General features: G+C 42.9%; 1 long non-coding RNA gene across 1 annotated transcript; it reads left to right on the top strand.

Moving 5' to 3' along the window:
• The first annotated feature begins 8,164 nt into the window (after positions 1-8,164).
• Positions 8,165-10,176, top strand: LOC120643035. Its single transcript, XR_005662835.1, has 4 exons — positions 8,165-8,235; positions 8,301-8,425; positions 9,778-9,831; positions 9,971-10,176. It is a non-coding gene; the product is annotated as an uncharacterized LOC120643035 (long non-coding RNA).
• Positions 10,177-12,044: the final 1,868 nt, after the last annotated feature.

Raw genomic sequence — 12,044 nt, 5'->3', positions numbered from 1 at the left:
AGGTTTAGATTAAACTTTGGGAAAATTTTGTGGAAAGTTTGCACGATCGTAGTTCCATAATGTTAACCAACCGACAGTTGGACCCCACATGCCACGTAGACGACATGTAGTGACAACACGAAAAATTGAGTGCCTTTTTTTTTCTGCGAAAGAAACTTTGAGCTTATTGCGTTGATGGAGTAGTCTGAGGAAAGTCAGAGAAGAACAGGAGGATTAAGTGGTTCTGTTCCATGTAAAATTCATTCGAGATTGTCCTGAATCTTCCACGGTCAAAATAGCGCTCTCGAGGTATTACAAGGACGTGCGTTATCGTTAGTTGTTGCTACCTTTTTTTCAGTAGAGAAGGTGTATTATTGGCGTGCAACAATATTGTTTTCGTGTACAGGAACTCTTTCTCCTCAGTGACGGTTACCCGTTTGTTCAGGTCATCGAGCACAGTTGACTTCAGGTAGTTCGGTTTGAACAGCAAGAGTTAACTGCGTGTAATTTTCGACCGGTACACGAAAGACCATTACTTTCTCTTTTCTCCACCGCAATCTCTTACCACACAAATCTTTGTTTTTTTTCATGTATTGAAAAATTAGGCATGCCAGCGCCGGCAGAGGACTGCCGGTCTGTCTTGTAGTGGTATACATATGTAAATAAATAATTTATCAAATCAAAGGAGCTGTGCAGGGTTCAGAACTTCAGATGGAGAAGTTACATTCCGATCCGGTCAGGTTTTCCCTGAAAAAAAAACAGCTTGAATATTAGGCGAAATGGCGAATAGAAATAGAATAGTAACATAATTTTAAAAAGGAGAAGACTTTTAGACTTGTCTGTAACTTTGCTCGCATGCATGCGTATCTGTTCAAAGATTGGACCCTGCGTGTGCAGTTAAAAGGACATTGCCCAGATCCACTCCAAGCGTAGAGAATTGCACGCCAAACGATTTGACTCCAGATATATTGTTTTGTGGTTCAATGTCCAGGCTGGAAAACCATAAGTAATAAATTGCGGTCTAGACCTTTCCCTCAAAAAACAAAAGGCTGTGACCTGATACTATGTCCTATTGTCTCCCTCTGGAAGCTAAAGATGTTGTCTATTATGTGGTTCCATCTGCTGAACAATACTTTTTTTTTCTTCTAGAGAACGTGCTTTTCTTATGGTGGTTCTAGTCGAAATAACTTGTGGCTTGAGTTATTCGAATGCAACTGAAGGGTCCGTGTTTGAACTTGTTACACCAAATTTCTAGCTCACTTCAATGAACTTGTGTTTACCCTTTTTTTTGGTATGAGTTTGCATGGCTGACTTGCGCAAGTGTTATTCAACCTAATGCCAGTACACTGGTAAAACTCTGTTCCATTTCAAACCCCATTTTGTAGGTTTTCCATGAGTCCATTTTACTGGTTTAGTCTGCGACCGCGTGAAAGAATCGGGCAATATGCACAAATGAGAAGGACATCTATGATAGAGACCTTAGTGAGGTAAAACCCAATTATCAAGCTAGCGAGTGCTATCGCTGTCATTTTACTGGGACTGGGAGTACACCAAAAAAAGATAAAGGAAATAAAGACGAATGAAGTGCCAGCAAGGTGGTAGTTCAAAGCAACAGCTTTGAATTAGGGTTGCTCTCCCGGCGCCGTTCCAAGTCAGATTCCATGGATGACAGGAGGAGCATAGTAGCATACCATCACATGAACCCAGGCACGGGGCCGTGAGTTCAAAGTCTGTGGCTGCTTGCAAGCTGCAACTTTGGACCAGAAACGGATGCTCTGGCAAAAGTTGTGGATGAACTGAATGGTACTAGTAGTTTCTCTTTTTGTCGATCGGAGGCGTATTTGGTTCAGAGCACGCAGATCATCATCATCATCATAACATTCTGAAGAAGAATTTCTACGAGGAATCCTGGAGTGTTATCTGAACAGTACTCATCGACACGTGCGGGATCCGCTGCCGTGAGGCCAGCTTGGGTTTTTAACGATAAGGTTAGGAACCGGATCCGCTGACTTTAAGTCAGCGGGAGACACTGTGGCTGATGTGTGGGCCACGCTCACGTGGAGCCCACACGTCAGTGGCCCGAGTCAGCGGGGACTCATCCATAAGGTTAGGCCATATGAAGCAAGAGGAAGAGATTCAGGCGTCGCACGTGCAGAGTTGAACAGTTTCTTTCGGTGCTGGCTTTTGATCATCGACCCAACGACGACATATCCCTCTTGATCCAACAGCTCTTTCTGACGAAACATCGCTTTCTGCTGCTGAGTTTTGTTGACCGGTTTCTCCCAGAGATACTATACATAGATAGAGATAAGGAGGAGACATGCCTTTGGTGATGCTATCATTGTTGTCAAAAGAGTGTGGCTTGGCTTCTGGGTGGTCTGAAGCTCGAACAAGCTGCAGTTTCAGCCTGATCTGTCGGACTGACAGCTTCAGGCTTTTGTTCCATTTGAGATGGATATATAAAAGACATCACAATTTCAGAAAAAGGAATTGTTCGAATCTTGTAATAGCATCGTATATATTTCTATTCTGTTAAGATAAAAAATCTAAAAAATAAATAAATAACTAGCTACCCGCGCTATTAGCGCGGGCCACCTTGCAAAATATGATATGTTGTAATGGACCTATAATGTGATTTTACAATAATATAATTTTATATGAAAATACATAATAAAATAATTTTTGTTTTATCTTTTTTTTCTCATTTTTCGTACTTCCTTTTTTCTTCTCACTTTTTGTACCTTCCTTGTCGGTTCAACCTCCTTCTTTATCTTTTCCCACGCTGACCATATGCTCTGCTTTGCCCATCCCTTAGGAGCTGTTGGGCTGCCTCCGCCGCTGCCGGTCGTTTGCTCGTACGTTGCTGGTGTTTCATTGTTGCTCCCTCCCTCCCCCCTCCCCAGCTGCACCAAGATCTGGTGATCCCAGACGAGGTGCTTCTGCTACTCTCCCTCCGCCGCTGCCCAAGCTTGTGCCCAAGTCGGGCCGTGCCGCTGCGCGGTTGCCATCCTGAGTTGGCACGGTGGTTCTGTCTTTTTTTGGCACCTTTCAGAAGGGCTAATGTTATTTGTAAAACATCTTAGTGGGAAGCAGGATATTTATTCTGATTGCAGGAAAGGTATATGTTGGTTTACCGTAGAGCTTTTTTCTTAAATGATTGTTTAGCGTGAGCCATATGTTTCAAGTTTCTGTATGTTAACATACTACTATGTTAAATCTGATACGTAAGCTTTAACTGTTGCATAGCATATATCCACTATTTTGATACTTGCTGATTTTTTTTTTAGAAATTCCTGATTATTATATATTCTTATTACGAAGATGATTATTTTGAGATCACATTTCACAGGACTATGCTGTGTACTTATCTAAATACTTGCAGAGCATGTTTATATTACTGATAAGAAGATCTTTTTGTAGATAATGTTTTTGGCCTTATTTTCTCCTATATATTTTGGTCATCGATTAGCACCTTCAGTTCTTTTTGTCACCCTTAAAAATCTCACATATAAATGGACATGGGTGAACATCTGTTTAGACAAATATATCCTCATCCTGTTAAGAGACTGACTCTGGCTCTTATTAATGGTCCTTTCAAAGGACTGACTATACAACAATCGAGTGTTTTTTTCCCTCAATCAAATTTCTTGCATGTAACAGAGTTTGGCGATGGAATATGAATATTGAGTGAAGGTATTCACTCGATTTTTAGAGCAAGAGTCGGCAAAACAAATTGAGTGAAAACTCTATAGCTAAAATAATAGAAAAACCTACAGCAATCTCATCCTATCCACTCGTATGCACATCGAGTCACCGCATTTACCTACGTGTCTTATCGACTCCCTAGCTCCAAGGGCCCAACCAACTACTGCTCTTGTCAAGTAGCCGCAATCATTGCGTTAACATGCCAAAACTGCCAAGCTCATGCTGCACATCCAACGGACGGAGGCGACAATAAAATAACATATCATATAAGTGCTAGTGGACCGTAACTTAACATACGATGGTATATACATAAATCAAGACACAAATGGAAATGTTGGTTTCTTGTATCATGCGGACTCTATATTTACTGCATATTCTGTTTATAGCTTTAGCTTTAATTGGATACAGACTCTTTTGGATAGTTAGACTCTTCTGGTTAGTTTAGACCGTTAGATCTTCATAAAATCCGATGGTGCAAGTTTTTCTCCTTTTTAGATTAATGTGGGAATTTCTAGACGCTCTTGGCAAATGTGGTGGCTTTTTCTAACACTCAAATATATTGAGTGTTTTTTTCCCTCGATCGAATTTCTTGCATGTAACAGAGTTTGGCGATGGAATATGAATATTGAGTGAAGCTATTCACTCGATTTTTAGAGCAAGAGTCGGCAAAACAAATTGATTGAAAACTCTATAGCTAAAATAATAGAAAAACCTACAACAATCTCATCCTATCCACTCGTATGCACATCGAGTCACCGCATTTACCTACGTGTCTTATCGACTCCCTAGCTCCAAGGGCCCAACCAACTACTGCTCTTGTCAAGTAGCCGCAATCATTGCGTTAACATGCCAAAACTGCCAAGCTCATGCTGCACATCCAACGGACGGAGGCGACAATAAAATAACATATCATATAAGTGCTAGTGGACCGTAACTTAACATACGATGGTATATACATAAATCAAGACACAAATGGAAACGTTGGTTTCTTGTATCATGCGGACTCTATATTTACTGCATATTCTGTTTATAGCTTTAGCTTTAATTGGATACAGACTCTTTTGTATAGTTAGACTCTTCTAGTTAGTTTAGACCGTTAGATCTTCATAAAATCCGATGGTGCAAGTTTTTCTCCTTTTTAGATTAATGTGGGAATTTCTAGACGCTCTTGGCAAATGTGGTGGCTTTTTCTAACACTCAAATATATTGAGTGTTTTTTTCCCTCGATCGAATTTCTTGCATGTAACAGAGTTTGGCGATGGAATATGAATATTGAGTGAAGCTATTCACTCGATTTTTAGAGCAAGAGTCGGCAAAACAAATTGATTGAAAACTCTATAGCTAAAATAATAGAAAAACCTACAACAATCTCATCCTATCCACTCGTATGCACATCGAGTCACCGCATTTACCTACGTGTCTTATCGACTCCCTAGCTCCAAGGGCCCAACCAACTACTGCTCTTGTCAAGTAGCCGCAATCATTGCGTTAACATGTCAAAACTGCCAAGCTCATGCTGCACATTCAACGGACGGAGGCGACAATAAAATAACATATCATATAAGTGCTAGTGGACCGTAACTTAACATACGATGGTATATACATAAATCACGACACAAATGGAAACGTTGGTTTCTTGTATCATGCGGACTCTATATTTACTGTATATTCTGTTTATAGCTTTAGCTTTAATTGGATACAGACTCTTTTGGATAGTTAGACTCTTCTGGTTAGTTTAGACCGTTAGATCTTCATAAAATCCGATGGTGCAAGTTTTTCTCTTTTTTAGATTAATGTGGGAATTTCTAGACGCTCTTGGCAAATGTGGTGGCTTTTTCTAACACTCAAATATATATATAATAGATTCGATAAAGAATGTTACGATCGCAATTCAGAGGTGACGCAATTGACAGGGAAAAAAGATCATATGAAATTTCCAGCAAAATTATTGATGATTCTCGTACTACAGTGTTCTTCGTTTCAGGCAGCGTAATACAACGTTTACCAAAGGCAAAATCATTCGTTTAATTGTGGAAGCAGTTTGATCTGCCCCAGGCAAGACGCTCACTGTTACAGTCTACAGATCTATCTAGTATCCATGCAGCGAGAAGAAGGCACGGTGACGACGGCCGCAGCTTGTGTGGCACCTCTGGTACGGATGATGGCGGCGGCGCGCCGGAGACGTGCGAGACTCGGCGTTGGACACCGGCGGAGACGGAGGCGGCGTGCTTGGGGTGTATTCCGGTGTGGCGGCGGGCCGGCCGCAGCTGGTCTGGCTCCTCTGGTACGGGTGGTGGCGGCGGCGCGCTGGAGGCGCGCGCAACTCGGCGTCGGACACCAGCGGAGCCGGAGGCGGCGTGCTGGTGGTGTACTCCGGCGCGCCGGCGCGCCGGAGAGGACTCTCAGGCGTGTACTCCGGAGTGGAAGGTGTGTACTCCGGCGTGCCAGGCGTGTACTCCGGAGTGGAAGGCGTGTACTCCGGGGTGCCAGGCGTGTACTCCGGTTTGGCAGGCGTGACTCCGGGTCCGGCGACCCCGCTCCGCCGGCATAGCTCATCGGCGTGTACTCCGCCGTCGACCTGGCGCGCGGCGAGCAGCGGAGAGACGACGACGAAGACGGGGACGACTGGTAGCAGAACCTCCCGCCGCCGAGGCCCGCCGGGAAGGAGCGCCCCCGGCGCGTCACCACAAACGGGCCCCCGGACGACGCCGAGAGGCGGCAAGAGGCCATCGATCGCGCGCGGCGATCTGGGAGAGCCGGGGAACTCGGAAGACGAGGAGAGCGGTTTGTTCGTGGCGGCGGCGGCGATCGATGGTGCAGCAGGGGAGGAATCGGAGGATGCAGATGTGATCGTGAATCGTGATGGGTCCGCGGCAATATAGCCTCTGCGGGTCGCGAGGGAAGCAAGCATCGTCGTCCCCGATTCCGGCTCCATCGTCCCAGGCTTTTGCCAGCTTTCGTCTCCAACTCCGACTCCGACTCTGACTCGGTGGGGCCATCGACTAATCGGATTCGAACCGTGCGGGCCCCGTTCGCGCGAATCCAATTCCACGGGCGAGCGTCAGCGAGCGTCCCGAGCGTGCTGGCGCTCGATTCCCGACCCAGCTCGGCTTCACGTGGGTGGCCCTCCAACGATTTTTATTTTTTATCCAGTTCCATCCTTGCACGTTAATCTGACTACACAATCTCACAGCTAGCTTCGCGGCGTACGACGCGCGACAGCGACGGAAGCTGTGTGTGTGCCCATGCTTGTCGTGTATACTACGTCAGAGGCCTCGGCCACGTAACTCTATGTATTTGAACTAAGGGGTTGTTTGGTTCCAAGGAATTTTTTTAAGTCCTTGAGACTTTTTAGTATTTAGAAGTATTAAATAAATGTTAATTATAAAATTAACTTCAAAACCCTGGAGCTAAACTGCGAGACGAATCTAATGATGTATCTTAATCTATGATTAGCAAATGGCTACTGTAGCATCAGTATAACAAATTATGAATTAATTAGGCTCATTAGATTCGTCTCGCGAAAAAGCACTCAGCTGTCAAAAAATATTTATAAACAGATTTTATTTAATACTATAAAATAGTAAGATTCTTTTTGATGTGATAGGGACTTCTGAAAAAAGTCCTGGAGCCAAACAAGGCCTAACTAGTATTCTCTTTCTTTTTCTTTTTTCAATCTTTTCGTTTACCTTTTTTATATTCTTTTCGAGATGTTCTTTTGACAAATATTTTCTACAAGTACGTCAAAAAGTTATCTCGACAAGTTGTATTTTTACATGTTGTATGACAAACTTATGCATAAAAGTTGTGTGAAGAAGTTTTATTGGCAGTTATGTTCAAAGTTATCATTTTAATAAGGAAGCTCAACAAAGTTATGCGTAAAATTTGTACATGTCATGTTAAAAAAATTATCCTATAAAAAATTGGTTGGAAAAAAGTATGCATAAAAATTAGAAGTATCGTAAATGATGTGCTAAAAAATTATCATCTAATAGTTATATTAAAAATATCAATTCGATAGTTGTCTGAACAAATTATACATACATATGTTACAGAGCCCCCCGGATCAGTTTTGTCCGCGCCACCGAATGTTGGAATCCGAGACGAGGGCCGTGTGTTGGTTAGGGGGTGAAAAAGTTTTCATGAAAATTTTTCGCCCCTTTGACTACTAATTAGAGATATTAAATGGAGTTTAATTATAAAATAATCTTCACAATTATGGTACTGTAGCATGTGATGTAGCTAATAAGGACTTTGATAGCATGATTAGATGCGATTACTGTAGCATCACTATAACCAATTATGGTGGAACTTGACTTATTAGATTCGTCTCGAAAAGTTACACCCATCGGTGAAAAGGTTTCGCAAATAAACTTTGTTTAGTACTTCATGCATGCATTCGTCTTTTTATGAAAAAAAATTTCACGTTATCAACCTGACATGGCCGAGACCGGTCGGTTAGTGCGGCTCTTGGTGGGCCCGTCTAACCAGCCACTGACGACGACTGACCAGTCCGCAGAGGCATCCGTCTAGATAGGATGGATTCAAACAGTAATAACAACTACTCCTTCCTGAACAATTCGTTTTGATTTTTTAGATACTTATATTTTGCACAGACACCGGTGGGTTGGCTGTTTATATCACATCATCGTGTCATTGACTCCCAGGCTGGGTGACATGATTCAATCTTAATCCTTCGATGCCAATCTGACAATTAAGCTTGAGCCACATGATACGATGAGTTGGTGCCATTGTGCTTATAAAATCCACTCTCTTGCGCATAAATATAACACTTCGAAGAAATTTAAGGAAAATTTATGCGCATATAAATGTAACGTTGGTGAAGTGTTTAGGCCCCGTTTGGGAGGGCTTCACCAACGGCTTCACGAGCGGCTTCAGGTGAAGCCATCCCAAACATTTGTTTTGGAACCGGCTTCACGTGTGAAGCCGGTCCTGAAGCTATCGGCGGCTTACACAGGCAAGGTGAAGCCATGAAATCGTGGCTTCATGCGGCTTACACATCAATCTAACAAGTGAAGCTATTTTGCCAAACATTTTCTAAAACGGCTCCAACTCCACCAGAGAAGCCGCTCCATCTGAGGAGCCAGAGCCGGAGCTGTTTTTGGAAGAGCTGGAGGCCTGCCAAACAGACCCTTAGTAGTGAACCCTGGATGAGATCATTTGCAAAGATGATCTTAACGATGGATCACACAAACAAGCTGGGAGCTATATGCTGTGCATTATTGACGTGCTAGACTGACATTAACCACCAGGAAAACTGTTTTGTGGACAGAAACACTTCGGTTCAGAACTGTCCAGCTGACATGACACACGACCATTTTTTTTTCAAGGCCATGTTTGGATGAATGCATCAAAACTTTTTCACAAAAAGACGAATGCATGCATGAAGTACTAAACGAAGTTTATTTGCAAAACCTTTTTAGAAATGGGTGTAATTTTTCGAGACGAATCTAATGAGCCCAGTTTCATCATGATTGGCTACAGTGATGCTACAGTAACCGCACTCAATCATCTTCCAATCGTGCGGTCAAAGGCCTCATTAGCTAGAGCAACTGCTACAGTACCATAGTTGTGGAGGTAATTTTGTAATTAGACTTTATTTAATATCCCTAATTAATGGTCAAAATATCATTTCTCTCTCATCAAAACTTTTACACACCTAAACCAAACATGGCCCAACTCGGAGAGCAGAAAGCTAGAGTCGAAATTAATGCCTATTGCTTTGATTTATGTAGGAATGACTACTGCTTCTTTCGTCACGTGTCAGTCTTGTCACTCAGGAATAAAAGCGGCAGTTGTTTGGTTACATTCGTGAGGGTGTGTTTAGTTGGTGAAAATGTTTGAGTTTGGGTACTGAGTATATTTCGTTGTTATTTAATAAATAATATTTAATTATGGACTAATTAGACTTAAAAGATTCAGCTCGTGATAATCAGTTAGATTGTGTAATTAGTTATTTTTTCAACTACATTTAATACTTCATGTATGTGTTCGAAGATTCGATGTGATGGCTACTGTGTAATTTTTTTTGAAACTAAACGGGGCCTGAGAATTCCCTCACTTTTGTTACAGTGGTTCTACTGGAAGCAGCCTGTAACTTGAGTTCTTCGGATTTGACTATATGTGGTTAGTAATTTGAACTTACAAAAATTCTTGCTCCTTCACCAGTCGGTAAACTCCGTTGCATTTCCAACCCCACAAGTTTCACGAGTCCATTTCATCTCATTCATCTCCGTCCGCATGGACAAATTTGGTAACTATGCAGAAAACCGCATCTTTTCGATGATAGAGACCGCAGAAGTAAACCCAATTATTAAGGGCTTGAAATTTGGACCAAAGCGAGTGTCATCAACTTTGGCCGCAATGCTACTATACCAAGTAGAATAAAAAAAATACAAATGGAACTTGGAATAAGGACTGATCTTCCTGGTTCCTCGTCAAATTCCATGTATAGAAAAAAAATAGTACATGAGTGAGGTCTGAGGCTACTTGCAAGCTGTAACTTGGACCAGAATTAAGCAGATGCTCTCGGACTAGGCCTCGCAAAGTTGTGGATGAACTGAATGCCTCGCAGAAGGCTCGTAGTAGAGTGCCACTACCAGCAGTTTCTCTTCTTTATTGTCGTCGATCTTTTCAACGCCAAGCGAGGCGGGAAGGAAGGCCTATGGCAACCTCTTCGACGGCACCGCTGGCAACGGCAAGACTTTGAACGCGCTCTTCAATGACACCGGAAGGGGGTCGTGCAGGCAGCAGGGAAGAGGCAAAGCACCCTCTTAGGTTGCTCCACTCTGCATGCTTCGGTTGTGTTCCTTATGTAATCTCGAATTCCGAATCTATTGTATTCTAGGACGGTCCAGCAGCTTCGGCTTTTCATGTTGAACTTCTAGAGCGCTTCCAAAAAGCGCGTCGTTTGTATGGTTATTTTCTTCTATCTTAATTACAAAGATGCGCAAATTTTTTGCGTATTCGATAAAAATTGTCGTCGATCGATATTCGGTTCAACATGAAAGATTAGACGCGTATTAACTTATTTCTAGTCTGATGAAAAGGTCTTCTGTCTAAAAACTTATCTCTAGTGTGCGTATATGTATTATCACTAGAACATTTTGGAGAAGAATTTCTACGAGGAATCCTGAACCATTGCCTGAACACTCAACGTCCACATGCGTAGAATCTCTCTGAACCTTTCCTTACTAGTATTAAGCCACTCTATCTTTATGCCAGTTTGAGTTTCTTTAGTCGAAAAGGTTAGACTTAGGCCATGAATGAAGCAAGAGAAGGGACCAGACGTCGCACGTGCAGCGTTGAATAAGGTAGATCGCTCTCATTCGTGATGGTTTTGGTCCACCGACGTATCTTGTTGATCGAACAGCTCGCCTCCCTCTTTCTGGAGAAACATCACTTTCTACCGCTGAAGTTTGTTGACTGGCTTCTGCCAGCAAATGCCATGCGCGGTGACAATCACTGGACATGGCTTCCGTGATCTAGCAAAGTCGTCAAAAGGAATTTAAAACCGTGTCATTTGGGAAATAGATCAAACGAATGTCGTTTGATCTCTGAAGGAATTGAAACTTGAACCAGCTGCTGCCCCACTGTCCCAGCCTGATTGGTCGGACTGCCAGTCCAGATTTCTACCATTGTTGTGATGAATGCAAGATGTTGATTAAACTTTCAGAAAAAGAAATATTTGAACGAATCATATAATGGCATAGTGTGCCTCTGAAGTTGAGAACTGTTTGTGCCCCACATCAAATCTAACGGGCTGTCTAGTTTCAGAACTAGTATAATATCTGAAGGTGAAAATAAAGTAAACTGTGACCAGCCCGCCCAATTTTGGCTTCAGAGTTCTGTAGTCACCGGCTTCAGAATTCTAGCTCTCTGCGACTTGCAAGACTTGTAACATGAGAGGAACAACAGTGTGTCAGTGTCACCTTTCCTATTCAAATATGTGTTGCTATTCAAAACAGGACAGCAATGCTGATTTACATGTCAGACATTCAGTGAAGAACTCACAATCAAAATTCAGTGAAGAACTCACAATCACAATTCATACATGTAAGTATTGACGTTTTGTCAAAGTTCAGGCAAATTCACTAGATCAATTCTTCCATACATAGAAAGGCAACAAACCGATCTGCCTGAGCAAGGTCCTATTACAACTACAGAGATGCGACACGTCTAGCATCCATGCGAGAATGAGGCACCGCGACGCCGCCGACCATGGCTCGTCTTGTTCCTCCGGTACGGGTGGTGGCGGTGGCGCATCGGAGACGTGCGTGACTCCGCGTCAGACACAGAAGGCGATGGAGATCGCGTGCTGGGGGTGTAGTGTACTCCGG

The sequence above is a fragment of the Panicum virgatum genome, chromosome 7K, assembly GCF_016808335.1.
Source record: "Panicum virgatum strain AP13 chromosome 7K, P.virgatum_v5, whole genome shotgun sequence".
In the NCBI taxonomy this organism is placed as follows: domain Eukaryota; kingdom Viridiplantae; phylum Streptophyta; class Magnoliopsida; order Poales; family Poaceae; genus Panicum; species Panicum virgatum.
This window is presented reverse-complemented; position numbering and strand designations above follow the sequence as displayed.